This window comes from Mirounga angustirostris, unplaced genomic scaffold (assembly GCF_029215605.1).
Source record: "Mirounga angustirostris isolate CCGP_5_RB_7025 unplaced genomic scaffold, mMirAng1.0.hap1 SCAF_15, whole genome shotgun sequence".
In the NCBI taxonomy this organism is placed as follows: domain Eukaryota; kingdom Metazoa; phylum Chordata; class Mammalia; order Carnivora; family Phocidae; genus Mirounga; species Mirounga angustirostris.
Genome location: NW_026991723.1, coordinates 4,628,946 through 4,640,981, shown reverse-complemented (window position 1 = coordinate 4,640,981; position 12,036 = coordinate 4,628,946). Strand labels below are relative to the sequence as shown.

Genomic DNA, 12,036 nt, shown 5'->3' with positions numbered 1-12,036 from the left:
CAGAGGAGAAGGCCATATGAAGACAGGCTGCAGTGAGTAGCCACAAGGAGAGGAACACCAACAACCACCAGAAGCCAGAAGGGGCCAGGAACAAATTCCCCCCAGAGCCATCAGACCGAGTGTTGCCTTTATGATGCCTTGATTTAAATTAGACCCTTATGGGGTGCCTGGGTGGCTCAGTCGGTTGAGCATCTGCCTTCGGCTCAGGTCATGATCCCAGGGTCCTGGGATCAAGTTCCGCATCGGGCTCCCTGCTCTGCAGGAGGCCTTCTTCTCCCTCTCCCTCTACCACCGCCCCCCCCCCCCCCGGCTCATGTTCACACTCTCTCTCACTGCTCTTTCTCTCTCTCTCTCAAATAAATACATAAAATCTTTAAGAATAAATAAAGTAGATCTTTATCTCACACTATATACAAAATCAACACATAATGGACCCAAAGCCTAAATATCAGGTTACACTATAAAACTTCTAGGAGAAAGCATAGGAGAAAATCTTTTAAATCATTGGTTAGGCAAAGATTTCTTATGTAGAACACCAAAAGCATGGGCCAAAGAAAAACACTGATAAGCTTCATTAAAATTTTTTAAATTTGCAGGGGTTCCTGGGTGGCTCAGTTGGTTAAGTGTCCAACTCTTGATCTCAGGGTTGTGAGCTTGAGCCCCGCACTAGCATGAAGCCTACTGAAAAAACAAACAAAAACAAACGTAATTGGGGTGCCTGGGTGGCTCAGTTGGTTAAGCATCTGGCTCTTGATTTCATCTCAGGTTGTGATCTAAGGGTTGTGAGATCGAACCCCGTGCTGGGCCTGGAGCCTACTTAAAATTCTCTTTATCTCTCCCTCTCCCTCTGCACCCCACCCAGGTCTCTCTCTATATAAAAAAAAAAAAAGTTTTAAAATGTTTTAAATTTGCTCTCAAAAGGACAGAATGAAGGAAATGAAGACAAGCCACAGACTGTGAGAAACTGTTTGCAAAACATATAATCAAGGATGTGTATCCATGTATATGAAGAAATAAGAAATCAAAAATCCTCATTTTAAAATGGTGGAAAACATTTCACCAAGAGCCAGTTAGTGTCTAAAAAGCTCATGAAAACCTATTCGACATCATTAATCATTAGAAAAATGCAAATTGAAACTACCAAGATACCACCTCACACCCACTAGAATGAGTATAATAAAAAAGATCATACCAGCCATTGGCAAGATAAAGAAAAAATGAAAACCGCATACACTGCTGGTGAAAAGGTAAAATGGTGCAACTACTTTGGAAAAACAGTTTGGCAGTATTTTAAGAAGTTAGCATAACTTTCCCAAATGAACCAGCAGTGTCTCTCACAAGAGAAATGAAAACACAAGCTCAAGCAAACACTTGTACATGAACGTTCACAGCAGTGTTATTCATAATAGACCCAAACGAATCCACCCAAATGCCAATTGATGAACCAACAAACAAAAAGTGGCATATCCATACAGTGGAATACAATTCAGCAATTAAAAATTAGAAATAAACTTCTAACACGTGTTACAATATAGATGAATCCCCAAAACAAAGGCATTCTGCTAAGTGAAGAAAACACCAAATCATAGCTTCTTATGCAAAGTCACATTTTCATTGTGCTACTTCTGTTTGTTGATTATATATAATCCTGAGAAGAAGAAGATGTTGCCATCATTTTGGGAATATTTCTCAATTTTCATTCTTATGCAACGTTTTCAGTCTGGGTGACTCTTGAGTGAGATATTTAACTTTCTGAAAGATGTGGATAAGGCTATTTGCCGTTAGTTCATTTTCTTTTAAAATTTAAAGATGTCGGGACACCTAGGTGGCTCAGTCGGTTAAGCATCCAACTCTTGATCTCAGCTCAGGCCTGATCTCAGGGTCTTGAGTTCGAGCTCTGCATTGGGCTCCATGCTGGCCGTGGAGCCTACTTAAAAAAAAAAAAAAAAAAAAAAAAAATTAAATTTAAAAATGTCAGCAAAGTAAAATATGCTTAAAAACATGGTTAAAAAAATCAAATTGTATCGAAGGATTTCCACCCCAACAGTTCCCACACTCAGCTGCGCTATCAGGAGGCAACCCCTTAAAACATTTCCCCTTTGTTCCTTCTGGAGAATAAAACATTTGTGTAAATAATTTTATGCCCCCATTTCCTCATTTATCAACCTGAAGTCATAATTAGGATCTCCTATTTTGAAAATGTTTTATACATATCCTTTCCCCATTTTTCTATTTGAATTACCCCCTTCCCTGGTGTATTTTTCTATTAGCTCCCGGTTTACGCTAGGCAATGACTCTGTGTAGTTTCTTTTTTTTTTTTTTTTTAGGTTTTTATTTATTTGAGAGAGAGAATGAGAGAGAGAGAGCACATGAGAGGGGGGAGGGTCAGAGGGAGAAGCAGACTCCCCGCTGAGCAGGGAGCCTGATGCGGGACTCGATCCTGAGACTCCAGGAGCATGATCTGAGCCAAAGGCAGTCGCTTAACCAACTGAGCCACCCAGGCACCCAACCCTGTATAGTTTCATGAAGCTGTGTTGTTAAAGACCTGCCATCTGTGTCTTAACTCTCTCATTGAGCAGAAGCCTGAATTGTGATGTAATGAGAGCCATTGATTTTTTTTCCTTAAAGTTTATGCTTTTGTTTGAGGACTTTTTAGCATTCTTTGCTCTCTATTGATTTCCAGACTCTATCTTTCACATTCAGGACTTTATCTATGCCTCTAGGTCTGGGATTAGGTAGGGGTCCAATTTTATTTTTCTTCTATATTCTGTATTCCCAAGTCATTCTCTAAACAGTCTGTTGTTTCCCCATTAATTTATTTTTATACCTTATCTTATGCTGAGTCTCATACAAACATGTGGGTCACCTTCAAATCATCATTTTCCCTTGGTCTATTCATCTGTTCTTGTGTCAATTTCAGTATGTCTTTATTAAAATATGGCCCTTGGGTGCCTGGGTGGCTCAGTCGGTTAAGTGTCTGCTTTCAGCTCAGGTCATGATCTCAGGGTCCTGGGATCAAGTCCCACTCCGGGCTCCTTGCTCAGCAGGGAGTCTGCTTGTCCCTCTGCACCCCCCCCCCACTCTCTCACTCTCTTTCTCAAATAAATAAAATCTTTAAAAAATAAAAAATAAATTAAAATAAAATACGGCCCTTTAGCATGTCTCAGTATCTGGCAGAACACACCCACCCTTTGTTGTCTCTAAAATTTACTTAGATATTCATAGATTTTTATGTCTTTATATGTATTTTTAAATAATTTTGTTGAGTTCCTTTGAAAAATACCAGCTGGAATTTTGACTGATACTGCATTTCATTCATAGATTAAATTATGAAGAATCAACATCTTATAATATGAAATGTGCCTATCTAAGAACATGGGATGTCTTTGTATTTATTCAGATCTTCAATCTCCTTTATTAGAGTTTTTGTTTCCCCATAAAAGGATTTTGGATTCTTGGATAATTTCTAGATATTTTATACTTTTAGTCATCGTAATTTGTATCTTACTTTTATTATATTTAGTATACTTACTGCTGGCATAGAGAAAGACCATCAGTTTTTTTTCCTTTTTCTCCCCCCCAAGTTTTTATTTAAATTCCAGTTAGTTAACATACACGGTAATACTAGTTTCAGGTGTAGAATTTAGTGGTTCAATACTTAACATACAACACACTGTGCTCATCGCAAGCACCCTCCTTAATAAAAACATGGAACAATTCACTAATTTGAGTGTCATCCATGTAAGGGGGCCATGCTAACCTCTGTATTGTTCTAATTTTAGTATATGTGCTGCCGAAGCAAGCACAAGACCATTAATTTCGTAAATTGATCTGGAAAACTTGCTGAACTTCTGTACGTGTTCTAATACAGTTGACCTTTAAACAACATGGGTTTGAACTGTGCTGGCCCTCTTATATGTAGATTTTTTCCAGTAAATACAGCACACTACTATAAATGTATTTTTTTTTATGATTTTCTTAATAACATTTTCTTTTCTCTAGCTTACTTTATCGTCAAAATACAGTACATAATATACATAACATACAAAATATGTGTTAATCGACTGTGTTATCAGTAAGGCTTCTGGTCAATGGTAGGTTATTAGTAGTTAAGTTTTGGGGGAGTCAAAAGTTACATGGGTGGTGCCTGGGTGGCTCAGTTGGTTAAGCGACTGCCTTTGGCTCAGGTCATGATCCTGGAGTCCCAGGATCGAGTCCCACATCGGGCTACCTGCTCAGCAGGGAGTCTGCTTCTCCCTCTCCCGCTCCCCCCTCTTGTGCTCTTTCTCTCTCTCACTCTCTCAAATAAATAAATAAATAAAATCTTTAAAAAAAAAAAAAAGTTACATGGGGATTTTCTGCAGCATAGGTGTCAGTGTCCCTAACCCTCATGTTCAAGGGTCAACTGCAGTTGGGTGGTTCTTTTGGTTTTTTTCTAGGTAGGTGTTCATTACACTTGTTATTTCCTTTTCTTTTGTTACAGCATTGCCCAGGATCCCCAGAACAATGTTAAATGGCGGCAGCAGCACTGGGCATCCTTACCGGATAATGAATCGTAAAGAAAATCCATCTAAAATCTCGCTGTTATATTTCTCAACTTAAGTTGCTGTGGGATTGTTGCACATGAATGAAGTTTGGATCCTCTGGGAAGCAGACATCAAGACAGAAATAGACATGCAAGTGATTTGGCCTGCTGATATGATGGATTACACTGGTTGATTTTTGAATGTTGAACTAGCCTCGCATCCCTGGGACAAACCCCATGTGGTCATGACGTACATTTGTTCTAATACATCACTGGATTCATTTTGCTACTGTTTTGTTGAGGATTTATGCATCTAAATTCATGAGAGATGTTGATGTATGGCTTTATTTGTATGTCCTCTTTGTTATACGTTGGTGTCAAGGTAATAGTGACCTCCTAAAATGAGTTGGGAAGTGTTCCCTCCTCTTCTCTTCACTGGCAGACATTTTGTGAAATTGGTGTTAATTCTTTAAATGCTGGAGAAATTCTGTGTTTGAAAACATCTGGAACCTGGAAGTTCCTTTTTTCTGGAACTTTTAAATTACAGATCCTATTTTTTAGAGGTTTTAGGACTATTCATGTATCTGTTTTATCTTGCTGGGGTTTGGTAGTTTGTGGTTTTCAAGGAATTAGCCCATTTCTTCTAAGTTGTCGAATTTCTGACATGTGTGACAAATTTATGATTTATAATGTCTGCAGGATCCTTTGTGGTGCCCTTTCATTTTGACACTGGTCATTTGTCTCTTCTCTCTTTTTATCCTTGTCAGTTGAGCTAAGGGTTTGTCAATTTTATTGATTTTTTTGACAAATTTTTGTTTCACTAATCCTCTCATTTTCATGTTTTTATCTTAAGCGATTTCTGCCCTTTTTAAAATTTCATTCTTTCTGCTTGCTTTTTTTGTTGCTGTATTTTTCCTTTCTCTTCTTTTTCCAGCCTCTTGAGGTTGGAATTTAGATTATTGATTGATATATTTTCTCTTTTCTAATGTAAACACCGTATTAGCTGAACCCCACAAACTTTGATATGTTGTATTTTCAATTTCATTTCAATTTTCATTCACCTTCATTCATTTTTATTTTTAAGTTGCCTTTGAGACTTCTGCTTTGCCCCAGGGATTATTTAGAAGTGTGTTGTTGAATTTCCAAGAATTTGGAGATTGTTCTATTGTCTTTCACTTACTGATTTTTTAAAAAATTTTTATTATATTCAATTAGCCAACTTACTGATTTCTAATTTGATTGCATTGTGGTTAGAAAGCATACTCTGTATAATAACAATTCTTTTAGGTTGGTTAAGGTTTGCTGTGTGACCGAGGATCTGGCCTTTTTTTTTTTTTTAAAGATTTTATTTATTTATTTGACAGAGAGAGAGACAGCGAGAGCAGGAACACAAGCAGGGGGAGTGGGAGAGGGAGAAGCGGGCTTCCCGCTGAGCAGGGAGCCCGATGCGGGGCTCGATCCCAGGACCCTGGGATCATGACCTGAGCCGAAGGCAGACGCCCAACAACTGAGCCACCCAGGCACCCCTGGATCTGGCCTTTCTTCCCGGTGAGTGTCCCGTGCGACTTGCATAGGATGTGTATCCTGCTGTTGTTGGGTAGAGTATTCAGTAATGTCAGGCAAATCCAGTGGGCCATGGTGTTTGTTCCTCTGGAGCCTTGTTGGTTAGCAAACGTTGTAAGCTGGGTTTTGAAATCCCCAGCTACGACTGTGAATTTATCTGTTTCTCTTTTCTTCTCCACCAGTTTTTGCTTCGTGTGTTTTGGAACCTTGCGGTGTGCTACACGCAAACTTAGGATCGCTGGATCTTGGTGGGTTGACCGAGTCTTTATCGTTCTGTGATGCCCTTTTTTGTTATTATCATCACTCTTGCTTTTTTTCTAATTCATATTTGCATGATACAGCCTTCCCATCCTTATCTTTCCTACGTATCTATAATAGAGTGTTGTTTTGTAGTCATTTTTCTCATAGACTGTAAGTGATTGAGTCGTGTGTTACCCGCTCTGTCTCTACCTTTTTTCACTCTTAATTTTTTCCAACTTTACTGAATAATAACTGATCTCTGTGTTTTAATTGGTGTATTTATACTACTAATATTTAAAATAGTCATTCATATGTTAGAGCTTAAGTCTGCCATTTTAGTATTTTGTTTTATATTTGTCCCCTTTTTTCATTCCTCTGTTTTTTTCTTCTTTGTTTATTTGGTTGTTTTTGGGCGGTTTTTTGCTTGCTTTCTTGTGAGTTACTTGAACATTATTCTTCTTTATTTATAAAATTTTTTATTTATATAATTTTATTTATATAATTTTATTTATGTAATTTTATTTATATAATTTTATTTATATAATTATATAATTTTATAACATTAGATTCTTCTTTATAGTATTTTTATTTATATAATTTTATTTATATAATTTTATTTATGTAATTTTATTTATATAATTATTTATATAATTTTATAACATTAGATTCTTCTTTATTTATAGTATTTTTTATTTATATAATTTTATTTATATAATTTTATTTATATAATTTTATTTATGTAATTTTATTTATATAATTATATAATTTTATAACATTAGATTCTTCTTTATAGTATATTTATATAATTTTATAACATTAGATTCTTCTTTATAGTATTTTTTATTTATATAATTTTATTTATATAATTTTATTTATGTAATTTTATTTATATAATTATTTATATAATTTTATAACATTAGATTCTTCTTTATTTATAGTATTTTTTATTTATATAATTTTATTTATATAATTTTATTTACATAATTATTTATATAATTTTATAACATTAGATTCTTCTTTATTTATAGTATTTTTTATTTATATAATTTTATTTATATAATTTTATTTATATAATTATTTATATAATTTTATTTACATAATTATTTATATAATTTTATAACATTAGGTTATTTATAGTATTTTTTATTTATATATTTTTATTTATATAATTTTATTTACATAATTATTTATATAATTTTATAACAGATTTTTCTTTATTTATAGTATTTTTACATTTTATTTATATAATTTTATTTACATAATTATTTATATAATTTTATTTACATAATTATTTATATAATTTTATAACAGATTCTTCTTTATTTATAGTATTTTTTATTTATATAATTTTATTTATATAATTTTGTTTATATAATTTTATTTATAATTTTATTTACATAATTATTTATATAATTTTATAACATTAGATTCTTCTTTATTTATAGTATTTTTTTACATGCCACTTCGCATAACTTTACTGCCAGTTGCCCTAGCTGTGACCTGACACCTGTATGATATACCACAATCCGTGTTCTTTCAGTGTTTTACCCTCTGAGTGTAGAAGACTTACCTCCATTTAGATCTTTGACCCTCCCCACTTCTTTTTTTTTTTTAAGATTTTCTTTATTTGACAGAGAGAGAGCACAAGCAGGGGGAAAGGCAGGCAGAGGGAGAGGGAGAAGCAGGCTCCCTGCTGAGCAGGGAGCCCGACGTGGGGCTCAATGCCAGGACCCTGGGACCATGACCTGAGCTGAAGGCAGATGCTTAACCCACTGAGCCACCCAGGCACCCCAGCCCTCCCCACTTTTTAAATATCATTATCTTAAGTGTTTCCACTGCATGCATTGAGCACCACATCAAATGGTATTATAATTTTGGCTTCAAACATAAAGTATAATTAAAGAAACTCAAGAGGGGAAGAGCAGTCTGTTGTGTTTGCCTCTGTATCTTCTCCTTCACTGTCCTTGTCTTCCTCTCTGAAGGCCCCACCATCTGTCTGTTGTCATTTTCTGCTTTAGTCTGCTCAGGCTACCATGACACATCCTACAGCCTGGGGGCTCAAACAGCCCAAGTGCCTCCCTCACAATTCTGGAGGCTGCAAGTCCATGGTGAGGTGTTGGCAGGTGTTGTTTCTCCTGAGGCCTCTCTCCTTGGCCTGTAGGCTGCCCCTTCCCGTGTCCTCACATCGCTTCTATGTGCATACGCCCCTGGGGTCTCTTCCTCTTCTTGTAAAGACCACTGGTCCTATCAGATTGGGACCCCACCCTCAGAACCTTGCTTAACCTGAGTCACCTCCTTAAAGGTCTTCAAATACAGTCACACTGGGAGTTGGGTTTCAACATATGAATGGCGGGGTGGGGGGTGCAATTCGATCTACATTTTTTTTAATGTTTGGGGGGTTTCCTTTACCAGGCTTTAAAGGTAGGACTGCCAGCACCAAATTCTTTTAATTTTCCTTCATCTGAGAAGTCTAATTCCCCTTTATTTTTGAAGGATAGTTTTGCCAGATATAGGATTCATGGTTGACAGATCTGTTCTTTATTTCTAGAAAAATGTATCACTGACTTCTGGCCTTGATGGTTTCAGAAGAGAAATCTGGTGTCACTAATTTGATCTTCCAGTACAGGTAATACGTCATCTCTCTCTGGTTTTTAAGATTTTTTTTTTTTTTTTGTCTTTAGTTTTTTGGAAGTTTAATAATGATGTGTCTTTGTTCAGATTTCTTTGTGTTTATCCTGTTTGGATTTCCCCCAGCTTCTTTTTTTTTTTTTTTTTAAAGATTTTATTTATTTATTTGACAGAGAGAGACACAGCGAGAGAGGGAACACAAGCAGGGGGAGGGGGAGAGGGAGAAGCAGGCTCCCTGCAGAGCAGGGAGCCCGATGCGGGACTCGATCCCGGGACTCCAGGATCATGACCCGAGCCGAAGGCAGTCGCTTAACCGACTGAGCCACCCAGGCACCCTCCCCCAGCTTCTTGAATCTGTAGTTTTGTATCTCTTGCCAAATTTGGGAAGTTGTCAACTATTGTTTCTTTGACTGTTTTTCAGCTACACCCTCTTTCTCTTTTTCTGGAACTCGGGTGACAAATGTTGGATATTTTGGATACTTAGACATCTGTTTCACAGATCCCTGAGACTCCATTCATTTTTTTCAGTCTATTTTCTCTGTTTTGTTCAGACTGAATAAATTCCATTGATCTGTCTTCAAGTTCATGGATTCTATCCAAAGTCATCTCCATTCTACTATTGAGTTCATTCAGTGAGTTTTTATAACTTCTGTTTCTTTGCAGAGATTTTTTAATTTTTTCATTTTTCTCAAGAGAATTTGTAATTGTCTATTGAAACATTCTTAATTACACTGTTTTAAAATCCTTGTCAAATAATTTCAACATCCTTTCGCTCCAGTATTGGCATCCGGTGATTCTTCTCTCTCAAAGTGTAGTTTTCCTGATTGTTGGTATGATGAGTAAACTTTTATTATATCTGGACATTTTGGTTCTTGTGTTAAGGGACTCTTAATGCTACTTAAATCTTCCATTTTAGCAGGCAAGTGTCCCCTTTTACATTTACTGTCTAGGTTCTGACCTGCTTTTGTGGGAGGGTTAGTTTTTAGAGCCCTTACGGTGCCACTGGCTGGCCTCATTCTTCCGGCACTTTGGGCTCTCGCTCAGTACCCCCTGTTGCTGCCTGAAAGGGTGGAAGTTGCTTCCCTGGGTTATCTGTGTTGCTAGGGCCACCTTCTGCCCTGGGACGTGGGAGGGGCTTGAGCCACTGAGCCTGGGTCTTCTCCTGCTACTGGATACAGAGCACAGAGTTGCTGGGCTGTGCCAGGCAGCCCCCTTGGAGGATCAGCCCACCAGGCAGTTACCAAGTGCACAGTGGGGGTTGGGTCAGCCCCGCGGGGCTTTGAAGGCAAATCGGGCTCCCTGCTCTGTCCCCTTGTGAAGGATTGGTTAGCAGCCCCCATTTGGGCTCTATTTGGCTCCTCCTTTCCCAGTTCTTCTGCCAGGCCTTTCTTGTTCGTTTATTTGTCTCTGCCCATTGGCAGTTCCAGGCTTCAGGCCTCTTTGCACCCATGTGGGGTGTATGAGAGATCAAAGACCTCAGTATATCACCACACCTGAAGACCCGAAGTCCCCAACCAGTCCCCCATCTTCTTTTCTGCTCTCAGAGTCCCTTTGCCATTTTCTGTCGGATTATTTCCAGGCTATTTAATTGTGTTTGGGAGAGAGGGGGTGGATACATGAATTTATGCTTTCTTGTTTGGAAGCTGGAAGTACCATTGAAGATTTTGCAAATGAAAAGTGAAATGAACCACTTGGAATCCATGGCTGCAAGAGCCACTGGGCCCTGGCACAGAGGGTGCACTCTGGTCATTCATTACTTGTTGAATGAACGATGAGTGAAGTTTTCATGGTCTAACTTCAGTGTCCCGAAGGCTTTTGTAAGACAGAGTGCCATTTCCCTGAGTTCTTGGACAAGAATACTCAAGAATCCTTCTCGGGGTTTGTAGGCTGCACCTTTCTGAGCAAAAACCACATTGAAGTGGTAGTCTGAAGGTAGGAGAGTGTTATTCTCCAAAAGCTGATGACGTTACTGTCTGCTCATATCTTTGTTCATCTGCCCTTCAGTTCATCCATCTCTCTGTGCGTATATAGGTATTTATCTAATCACCCTGAGTCTCATACCTCTTTTCTCTTTTCAAAAAAGCAAAAAACTTGTTTTATTCAGTACCCAGACATACTTAGCATAATAAGTCAGGACTCAAAGACAACCCCTTAGCCAGAATCTTTCTTCAGGAAAGAGGCCAGCATTTAACATATAGAAATGACAAGATTCTTTAAATTTTGCTCTTAACAGCCCTGTATTAACACGACAGAACCTCAGCATTTTTTAAAGCCTCTACATGTTGAGATTTCTATAAGATTTCCTTCAGCGCATGCTCCCTCTTCTCCGTAAATATTATGATGCCTCTCAGATGTGGCTTTTTAAATGAAAGCATCCTAATGAAGCAGTAAACAATTCCACGGTGAGATATCCACTGCACAGGGTGTGTTTCACAAAACATCACACCCGCGGGTTTTGTTTTTGTAAATCTTTTACTCCCCAGTGGATACCCCACTTTCTGTATTCAAGAGATGAATACATAAGGAATTCATTAAGAAATCAGGCTTTGGTGGGACAGCTTTGATTTGACACTTTTGAAATACGATCCAGGTCATGGTGGTGAATGGTGCAAACCTCTTTTTTGGCACCAGCATCTGGACTTGATTATTTTAAATTGGGTTGTGGGGCACTGGTATCCCCCCTTGATGGAGCTGCTACTGCAGCCAGACCTGGTATCCCGAGATGATGCGGGAAATTAGCATGTGCTCAAAATACCTGGAAGCAAACGTGTACCGTAATTCTCGGCTTTGCTGTTTCAGCGCCAGGTTGTGATAAGCTTTTAGAACCCCACCCTTTGTGCTTCATTGGCGACGCTGGCTTTCATGCCAAGGATAAACTTAACCCTGGAGCATTTTTTTTTGCACGTAATGCCTTCCCTCAGAAGCATGACACTCAATAGGCTCTTCGATGAATATTTATTAAATGGATAAAAAAATAACTCCAAAATAACCTGCCACTAATAACGTGGCTAGGGTGCTGTGGGCAGCTGTGTGGGCAGCCTTGTGGCTCCCCGCCCTCTTTGTCTCATGGGCTTCACTGC

General features: G+C 37.9%; 1 long non-coding RNA gene and 1 other non-coding gene across 5 annotated transcripts in view; one reads left to right on the top strand and one right to left on the bottom strand.

Annotated features, from left to right (window-relative positions):
* Positions 1 to 3,702: 3,702 nt before the first annotated feature.
* LOC123850315 (U6 spliceosomal RNA) lies at positions 3,703 to 3,806 on the bottom strand. Its single transcript, XR_006792282.1, has one exon. It is a non-coding gene; the product is annotated as a U6 spliceosomal RNA (small nuclear RNA).
* Positions 3,807 to 4,439: 633 nt separating this feature from the next.
* LOC123849309 (uncharacterized) overlaps positions 4,440 to 12,036 on the top strand; it is a 28,385-nt gene continuing 20,788 nt past the window's right edge. Inside the window, exons 1-3 of one of the 4 annotated variants that reach the window (XR_010407612.1) lie at positions 4,440 to 6,073; positions 6,271 to 6,336; positions 8,877 to 8,954. This is a non-coding gene — a long non-coding RNA (uncharacterized LOC123849309). The remainder of the gene's footprint in view (positions 6,074 to 6,270; positions 6,337 to 8,876; positions 8,955 to 12,036) is intronic. The other 3 variants (XR_010407611.1, XR_006792026.3, XR_006792025.3) reach the window with 3 other exon arrangements.